Source organism: Plectropomus leopardus, chromosome 18, assembly GCF_026936395.1.
Source record: "Plectropomus leopardus strain MGB_pleo_1.0 chromosome 18, ASM2693639v1, whole genome shotgun sequence".
In the NCBI taxonomy this organism is placed as follows: Eukaryota; Metazoa; Chordata; class Actinopteri; order Perciformes; family Serranidae; genus Plectropomus; species Plectropomus leopardus.
In genome coordinates, this window is record NC_142193.1 from 19550655 (window position 1) to 19560065 (window position 9411).

Genomic DNA, 9411 nt, shown 5'->3' on the forward strand with positions numbered 1-9411 from the left:
ATTAAAGTCCCCTCATGAAGATCACCTGCTGGGTCCTTGGGTCCCAGATGGACCCAAATGCAAGGACTCCAGAAAACAGGAACTCAAATCGATCACTCTTCATTCCAGGCTGAGAAAAGGAAAAAAAAACAGATCACAGAACTAAAATCAAGGCCACAACAAAGACTGACTTGAAAACCAGGACATAAATAAAAACTAGTCTGCTGAGGGGATGAAGTGCAGGTGGAGAAGCTCAGGTGAGGGGAATAAGGTGATTAAGAACAGGCAGGTTTGGAAAGACTGGGGAGCAGGGAAGCACTAACAAGGCTGATTCAATTCAGACGTGTAGATTGGCAAATGAGCAAAGGCAGCACGAGAACACAGGATGGAAAAACAGCATAAACAGAAACCCACAAACAGTCCTCTTAATAATCAGAGAAAACAAAGACAGACTAACTAATATCTAGGCAACTTGATGAGTCCATTGCAGACAGTCAGGCCATTCTTTCCAAAAAGTCTGAAGACACGTGGACACTACAGTAATAATGAAGTATAATAATAAAACTAATAATAATCACCAACATGGTGTATCAAATGTATTGTTCAACATTTAGAGATTACTTTGCTTTCTGTATTCTTTTTCTTTCTTAGAAGAGTTTTTCATTTTAGATATATGGTGGAGACATTGCAGCCTCTGCACGACCCCTGATCAGTTAAGCATCATCAGGTCTTAAGTGACATGAGTCAATACAGAACTGATCAGTGGAATAATCACATTATAGCAAAATAGCATTATCAGGAAGAAAAAGTAGGATGCATCCCCTGGATGGTAAAGCGCCCGAAAGGTGATAGGGCCATTTCTAGCGAGCCCTTATAATTTCCCTTTTTTTATCACTTGAATGCTTTGGCAGACCTAACATCTCAGGATCCTCTAAGTAAATGCAGGTGTGCTAAATAAGTCAAGTTGTTAAAAAAAAATCCAAGAGGATACAGTCATCAACTACCTTGTGATTGGTAAAATCTTAGATAAAATGTTTGATGAATTTGTTTATCAACCCACTGATTTTATGTTATTTGTGTTTTGTGTTCATATGGTGTAAAACGAATTTCCCCTTGGGAAAATAAAGGCTATCTAACTAGCTTCATTGTAACTGTTGTTCATTTACTAATTATGTATTTGAGTAGTTTACATTAGTTTAGAGGAGATTTCAAAATATTAAGATATATATCCTAAAAAAATTGCAATATTACTTTAAAGCGATATCGCTCACACCTACTTTGTCTTTTCAGATTTAAATGCGGCAGGGACACAGGATATTGTTCCCATAGCTGAGAAGAACTCTGCACCTGTTTCTCCCTCCTTTCTCCCCCGTCACACTCTTTTGAGCTCAGCTACAAATTAAAATTCCTCCATGACAGATTTAGGGAAATCAAAAACCCTAAGCCAAAAGGTTTTTTATCCTCTCCTGAAAGAGGGGATAGAAGACAATTGTGGGCGAGGCAGAGAGAGGTGAGGCATGGTTAGGACCAGCTACAGTGAGATTGTTGATCACAGTCATCAGGGCAAGTGTTGAGTCCCCAAAAGACAGGAAAAGAAGGATGTGACACTTTGCTTTCTGCCTTCATAAAATCAAAGCCAAATGCTCTTCTGTCAATCACAACCATGTAATGCAATGTGAGATGAGAGCTGATGTCCTGCCAAACACAGGATGTATAGTGTCTGAACCCTGTTATTGAATTAATCTTGTGTTAATCTGCTCCAACTATTTCCTCAACAGTGGAGGAATTTTGTTTTAACAGCACCATACGGGCTCACAGTGCAAACTTGACAACTGATGACAAAATCTGAAAGCAGTGGGCGTGAGAGAACATTAAAAACGTATCCTGGCACAGTCATAATTGTGTGGTATGGCCATACCAAGCTACATGCGTAGCCATGCTTGTGGGACGAGAGAGGAGATCACAGGAGACAGCGGAGGATATGCAAGTTGTCTCACCACGCCTGGCGGCAGATGAGCCCACAGCCTGAGCTCTCACACTGATGAGACACACGGCCGCAGACTGCATTCAGGCCACACAGAGACACATGGCGCAGCAGCAGCATCGAGAACTTTATAGTTTGTCAGATTACTGTCATCATCTTTTGTGTAATGTAGCGTTGGTAAATGTTAAACAGCGTCTTGTAAAATTAATTCTTCCATCCAGGAGAAGTATTCATGTATAATCTTTTGATTCAGGCCACACTGCAAGGAGACTAAATATTCTATACAACTTAACCCTTTGAAACCTGAGCTAATTCGCTTGATTTCTCTCTAAAACATGGGAAGAACACAATGAGCAACATGAGAAGAAATGACCCATAAATTAGTAAAGAAATTTTAAAAAGTACAAAACCCTAAAAACTGGCGAAAACAACAAAACAAAAACCCAAGAACAAAAACTAAAGCTAAAAAACAGAGAAAATAATATGATATAATGTAATATATATAATATAATAATAATATTCTGTAAAATAATTTTAAATATATAATTATGAAAATTATAGTTTTAAAAACACTTCCCCCAGTTTAAATTTTTTTTTTTCCTAATTTATTAATACCCTACAATTTGCAAAACACCTCTTGCCAAGTTGCTCATTTACTTTTTCCATGTGCACAAAAGAAAGCCAACCAATATGCTCAGGGTTTGCAGGTCTGAACACAGCACAAGAAAAGTGATGTCCAGGTTTCCAAAGGGTTAAATATAAGAAAGGGGTTAAATATGACAATAACATATGGAAACGAAAGGAAACTGTCTATATTCAGGATGATGGAGAGGCAACCGGTGGTGGTAGGATGTCGGTTAGAGAGGGAAAAAAGGACTGATGTGGGCTGGAGGGAGGGGATGGAAGAAGAGCTGGAGGGAAAGGGGACGTTGTTAACTTTCCTAGAATCCCGCAGAGCTGTGAGACAGCCTCGGCTCCATCAACATTTGTAACTCTGCATATGCGGATGTGTGCTTGCCCTTGGCTGTGTGTTCAGTACAAGCTTTTCCACTCAGTGAAACACCGGCTGTCAACAGAGCAGCACTCAGTTCATGCCCAGTCGGATTTACTGGAGCAGGTAGGTGTTGATTCCATAGAGAAATGTAAAGGGAGGACTAGGATGGATCTAGATGATTGCACACTTCTTTTTTTATGTATTAAGAGCTTTATAAAATGTAGTCACACTGAATCATACTTTATTATATACTGTAGGCAGGACTTGATTTTGTGGCATGAAAGTGCATAGGTTTAATTCCAATGTTGAGGGGTGGGTCAAATATGAAATGGTGTGGTTTTGGGTCCCCCACAGGAAAATTTGGATCATCAGACGCTGAATTTCCTGCAGTCCGGCAGATTTTTATGCACCAGTTTATGTCTTTTCTGCATCAAGTTATGGCTGCTATTTTCAGGTTTTTAATTGGGGGCAGGGGGGACAAATGCAATGAATAGGACGTGTCCCATCCCCCAGGACATCTATGCATATGCTCGCATACTGTAATTGCGATGACATTCTGGATGTCAAGTAAGAAAAGTCTGTGAGGTGAATACGTTCTCATCCCAAGTCGTCACATATTGATGCTTTGCAGTGAACTTCTACATGTTACCCTCGAGGTATCCTTCTGCTATTGAGGTTCCAGGATGCTGCAACCATCATGTCAACATAAGCATTTGGGATTAATCTGCCTGTGGTTATGTTTAGGCAACAAAAGCACATGTCTACACTGCTGGGAAGGCAGAAGGAAACATTGCCAACCAAGTCACATTGCAGCCCCCCTCTCTCTCTCTCTCTCTCTCTTTTTCGTTTCCTCTGCACTCTCTCACTCCCCTCAGTTCTCCACTATATTACTCTTCTCTTAGTCACAGAGCCCCCTTCTCTCTCTATCTCTCTCTTTCCTTCTGTCCCTCTTTCCCATTTATGCATTAAAACGGCCAGTTTAATTAAAAATACAAAACAAAACAAAAAACACTACTCTAAATTGGCAAGAACCTGACCCTATCCCGGCCTCTTTTTTTAAGTGACTGACCAAAAGAGATGAAAGATATGTGTAAAAGATTTTTTTTTCTTATATTGTTATTTACTTTGACTTAAGACTATGTGAAGCTTCATACTTTGGTCCCATTGTGTTTTACAGTTAATTCCTCAAAGTTCTAGTCTTTCTTTCGAGAAAATATTCAGGCAAACATAAAAACATAAACATTTTACACTGTTGGGGGGAAAAAAATTAAGTACATTACCTCTCAAATTAGACCATGTACATGTACATGTGATGTTGTCTTTTTTCATTTATCTATTTTATTCATGTTTTATTCTTTTTTGTGTTCTTATTGCTTTTGGTGCTTTTTTTGGTTTTGATTTTTCATTATTTTACATCAAAATTTTGCAACTTGCATCTTGCATTATTTGTTCTCTTGTTTTTGTTTGATCCCAAATCGACCATGGTTTTGTCTTGCTTGTGTTCAGTAGCACTGTTTGGCTCTCTGTTGCCTTCTATATATCCCATATCTGCTTTTGTTTTGTTTTTCAAAGTCCTTTGTAATAGCTGTTTCTAAAGGTACCAAATAATAAAGTTCTGGTGAATTTTACAGGATGCTTTTACTTAAACCATGAACTTTACTCTGTATTAAATGCATGTGACAATGTCTTTGCTAAACTTTATCCCTGGTTCTCCTGAGAGGAAAGTACACACATATCATCTGAGAATACCCCTCCTATGAAGAATGGGGCTCATTTTAGATGCACTGCTAGGAACATGGGCCTCCTTGTTGCCTTTGGACTGGTTGCTAAGAAGCAGTTTGTCGTCCACCATAAAAATACAGCAGCGTTACTAGGCCTGGATCTGAGGACAAGGGAGGGGAGCAGGGAGGTGGGCTGGCAGGCAGGATGTGGTGTTTCTGCTCAGTAGGAGAGGAGCTTCCCCCTGTGCTGTCATCTATGAATGGAGCTGAATGGAGACACTGCAGGGACTCTGTAGAGTGGCACCACAGCCCCCTGTTCTGTCAGAGGCTCCGCTGCCATCCATCACACAACATCCCGGCCTTTTATGGTCTGAAGTAGAGGTTGGGTGAGATAGAGATAGAGATAGAGAGCAAGAGAGAGAGAAAAGAAGACCAGTGAAGACTCATCTTTCTTTCCACTGTTTTTCCTCCTTCTTAAATGTATCCCTAGTGTGCAGCTGGTTGTGTTTGGTTACCAGGTAACAACCCCTGTTATAACAGGCAGAAATGTTCTGGACGCCCCCTATGATCAAGATCTGAGTTGGAGCCTCCTAAATCAGACTGATCCCCTCACTTTTTGAAAGCATCATTCCATACATGCCTAACTCACACACTGGCATCCTCTACCATGCATGTTTCTGTAAGAGAGATCCCAGGTTGTATGAGACGGTGCCAGTCTACTTGGCTTGTTTGGATTTATACAATCTAAATTAATCTAGCTGCTTTACACTGGGCAGAGGCCTGTCTTCTCTCCAATTACCATGCACAACATCACGACCACCACAGCTTGTCTTGGCTGGAGGCCGTGTTTACCCAATGCGAGCATACTGACAAATTCCATGGGCCTGTACACACACACACACACACATAAACACACACACACAGACTTGGGGAGATTTAACTGACAACAGAGATGGTAGAGAATGGCCATATGAAAGAAAGGACAGGATATTTAGCAAAATAATGACAATGGCAGCAAGCGGAAACAGCTCGCTCCCTTTAATTCTTGCTGCAGTTTATTTCATTTTTTTGTGTACAAGGGTTGTACAAGGTACACACTGGGGGTGTAAATATCCATCAATCTGGACTGATTCTCTTTCGGATGCGCCTTTATTTTTAAATTCTGTGACATCATCACATAGCGTCAGGCAGATGACAGCGAGCAGACAAGAGAAAGATGATGAGGAGAACATTATTTACTGTGCAAGAAGTCATCAGTGTGGAAATATTTTGTTTTTGGAGAAACTGCAAGTCAACAGACAGAGCACATGTCATATGTAAACAAAAGCCATTTTCAGGAAAAGATGTGCATGCAGACTGAAAATCATCCGTGCTCTTCTGTCGGAAGATCCCTGATAGTCCTTAAGTTTTAGAAAAAGATGATGGTCTGACTTAAAATGATAGCATTTTTTTCCAGAAAGGGTTTTCTGACAGAATGAACGAGAATTAGTGCTGAGGACAGTTCAAAGGCACCAAAAACAATAGTGCAACTCACAAGCTTCAGCCCACCAGTTTATATGTGCATGTTAAAATCTTTGTAACTACGTTTGTGAGACTTTGATTAGTATGCTTAATAGGTGATGATAAACACTGTAGCATTAGTGATGGTTTGGCGGATGAAAGTGAAAGTCTAGGGGCGTACGAGATGCGAAAATAATAGAAGGTTTGAACTTGATCAGAATTTACATCAAAGCCAGCTTACAGGACCTCTTGTTGGTCCTTTCTGGGCCGAGTGGGCAGAGGATGTGACTGCCACAAAGAGACATGCACTGCACATGCACTGTACTCAGTCACAAGTAAACGCAGGTGTCCTGGTTGACCATTGCATATTTCTGGTTCAAGTTCACAGGTGCGCCAAACTGTATGTTTATTTGCACCACTCACCCCTGTTTTTTTCCCTCCACTGGCTCTTTAGTGAGATTTTAGTTTTTATTCTCTATTAATTCTTACATACACAGAGTCAAGGTGACCACTAATATGTTTTCCTTGATTTGACAGAATTTATCTGTCAGCAGGAAAATCCCCCCGCTTCTCATGACTACAAATATAGACCAAGGAGATGAGGGGAAATGAGGTACAGTGAGGTAAACAAGGGGTAAATAGAAGAGTTGTTGAGCTGGGGCGAGCAAGGCACACCTGGGTGGTTGGGGCTGACTCAGGTCTGGCTCAAGACATGGTCTGACTGCCTGACTGTCTTGAAGGAGCCGTTGTTTGGCTGGTTCTGGGATGGTGTGTTGTTCCATTGAGACTGGGTGCAGCTGTCACCACTGAGCAGGGTCATGGAAAGGTCTGGTCAGCTGGGCTTGGTACTGGAGGCAGGTGAACAGGGACGCTCATTTGCAGAGTCACACGGTACACTTGGTACATTTAGTCACATCCGCTGCAATCCAACACAGTAGCTTGGAAATCCTACATTTTATGTTCCTTATTTATTGACATTTACAGATGTGTCAGAGAGGTGTAAATGTGATTCTATGTTTATGTTTGGGGCTTTATTCTGTGCCATTGTTGAACTGCATTTCTGTGTAATAAAAGGTGTTGCTATTATTTTGCCTTTTACTTGAAGATATGATAAACAAAATTTTAGAAACATATTTGCTAAGCATCTCTATAGTTAACATATGGCAGTGAACTTGATACTGATCCAATATTCAGCCCCTTTTAACTCTGTTTTCTCCTGAGGAAAATACCAGGCTCATTTGCTTCTAAATGCTCGACTGTTTTCCTCAGCTTAACCTCTACTTTGCCTGCCTTTTCTCTGGTAGTGTTCAATTGGTATTGTAGCCTTTTTACCCAAAATATTTCAACAGAAGCTGCAGTGTAAATGGACACAGCGCTGAGGGGTTCTGCCAAATAAAAGATCCCTGTGTACACAATTATGGTCAGACTTTATGTGATTAAGGTGAGACTGACCAACATGTTTTCGTTCCAAGTCATCACATATTGCCACACTCTCAGTGGACTTCTGCATCTACTGCTGATGTTCAGGGTGCAGCTACCAATGGAAGAATGTCTACAAAAAGACATGGTAATGTTTACGCAAGTATGAACATGGTTAAGATTAGTCAACAAAGGCACAGATAGTTCGGCAAAAAGCGCACATGGTTAGGTGAAGAAATAAAAACATCCACACAGGGACCTGTTGGGTGAAAGTCTGGTATTTGTCAGACCCATCCACCACCTTTCTTGTCCACCCTATGGGGACCTTCTTAGTTCCTTATATTATGTAGTTACTAACATATTATACAATCATGTCAGGTTCCCTCAGGACACGTTATCAATTGAGGCCACCATCCGGTAGCATATCATAACCCCATTGCCGGTTGTATGTGGCCAAGTTCTTAGCTGATGCCACCCAGCAGCATATCATATAGCTGCGAAAGGTGGCATTTTGCATTGGGGTCTTATGCGCAAAAGTGGCATTATATGATGACTTTCGCTGTTTGGACGTTAAAAAAAGAATGAAAAAAAACATTGATTGTCTTGTTACAATGCAACATTGCATTGTAACAAGATAATCAAGCTTGTACACTTCTCCTGTCAGTGGTTTTAATCTTTGTTTCTGTTCTATAAACGCTCTCTTCACAGTTTAGTGCATACATATTACCAAATACAAAGTAAACAAACTGATGATTTAGGATTTGATATTGGATTAAAGTAACCAAGCAACAACATTAATAAATATAAAGATACTTAAAAGAAAACAAAAACAACAGACAAAACACAAAGTGCCGATTATCATGGTTTAGTTATATTTCTTGTAAGAGTTTGCAGAATGACTTTGATTTGGCGTTATTAATTCTTTCTGCTCATGCCTACCCACATAGGTGATTTTAATGTTTTGGCTGATCGGTGTATATGTGTTATCAGCAATATCCTCTCAGGGTGTCATGCTGTCTCCACAGTTCCACCCCCTCTCTGCAGGCACTCCAAATATCCAGCAGGAGTCAGCAGTGCAGCAACAATGACGAAAACCCTTCCCTTCAACCCTATCCTTTTAGCAGTGGTAGAACTAAATACATTGTCTTAAGTACAGCACCCAAGTACACATTTGAGATATTACTACTGTTTACTATGTTTTTTACTTTATACTTCATAATCCCAACATTTCAATGTACTTACTGTAGCACATTTATCTGGCAGCTGCAGTTACTAGTTGATTTTTAGGTGAAGAATGTAAATTAAAATATACAATTAACTCTTAAAATGTGATGTTTAAGATTAAACCAGTGGTTCATAGCTGTTTAAAACAGTGTCTCACTAACTGTGATTCATATGGCTGAATTTTTAGTTCAGTACTTTGTATTCTATTGAATATAAGAAACAGATATGCAAAACATTGCATTCTGTTGTTATTTATTTACAAAGCATTCCAATTATTGTAAACAAAGACACACACACACACACACACACACAGAGAGAGAGAGAGACTCCAATAGTACAAACAGGGGACTGTCGCAAAATTCCACCCAATTGTGGACTTCTGTTTATGTTGAAAACACAAAAATAGAAGAGAAAATTTTTTTGGGGGGTCTTTTTCTATTACCTTGCTGCAAATATGCTTTTATACTTTTCAAACAAATAAAAAAGGCCATGAGAGGCATCACTGAGCAATGTCTATCTCTCAAAGAGGGGAACTACATATGCTGCAGTGAAAGTGTCCATCTAGTCTCTCACCTAATGAGTAGTTGTTG